The sequence below is a fragment of the Seriola lalandi genome, unplaced genomic scaffold, assembly GCF_002814215.2.
Source record: "Seriola lalandi dorsalis isolate HSWRI2012SDOR001 ecotype SW California unplaced genomic scaffold, Sedor1 jcf7180001982861, whole genome shotgun sequence".
Lineage (NCBI taxonomy): Eukaryota > Metazoa > Chordata > Actinopteri > Carangiformes > Carangidae > Seriola > Seriola lalandi.
The window spans coordinates 1-817 of NW_019453527.1; the positions used below are offsets into that span (position 1 = coordinate 1).

At 49.6% G+C, this 817-nt stretch overlaps 1 pseudogene; it reads right to left on the reverse strand.

Annotated features, from left to right (window-relative positions):
- Positions 1 to 88: 88 nt before the first annotated feature.
- LOC111659382 (bone morphogenetic protein 1 homolog pseudogene) lies at positions 89 to 579 on the reverse strand (annotated as a pseudogene).
- Between the last annotated feature and the right edge of the window lie 238 nt (positions 580 to 817).

Sequence of the window (817 nt, forward strand, 5' to 3'; positions counted from 1 at the left end):
AAGTGAAGACAGAGGAGACTGATGGATGAAGAGAAGGACTGATGGACTAAAACCATGTTGAGGACACAGCAGCAGACGTCAGACCCACCCTCAGAGAAGTGAGCACTGAATCCTCGGTGGCTGCGGCTGGAGTCGGACCTGAAGCGAACAAACATGGAGTTCTGGGTGGAGGTGATAGAGGGAGGCAGACTGGAGCCACACACTCGGGCCAGCAGAGGAGATGACGCAGTTGGACCGTCGTGGATCTACAGAGACAGAGTAAATGATCAGTCTTAAACAGACCGTGTCCACAGTCCAGATCCAGATCCAGTCCAGGATGTGTAAAGGTTCGTCGACCACTACAGTTATGAACACATGAACCAACTACAGTTATGAGCACATGAAAACAGTCACTCACAGCCACGTAGTCCCAGGCACAGTTACTGTGCTGCTCGATGTCCAGGTCAGAGAAGTTGAAGGAGACTCGGTGGTGGGAGTCCACACTGAGGACCCAGGAACAGTCCACATTGTTGGGGTAGCTGCTGGGATAAGACGGAGAGTGGATCTCCCCTGATGGAGCAGTGACTGGACCCCCGCAGCCTGAGTAGGAGGGGCAGAGGGTCAAAGGTCACAGAGAGCTGTGTGTCTGTGTGATAACAGAAAGTCTGAATGACAACAGGTGATCTGGAGAGTCACAAAGAACATCAATAACAAATAAATCCAGCACCTGCACTTCAAGCTTTCAGAACATGAAGGAAAGAACATTCAGGAAATCTTGTTGATTGTTTTCAGGTTAATAAAAAACTTCAGGTTTAAAGCTTCACATTCTGGATCAGTC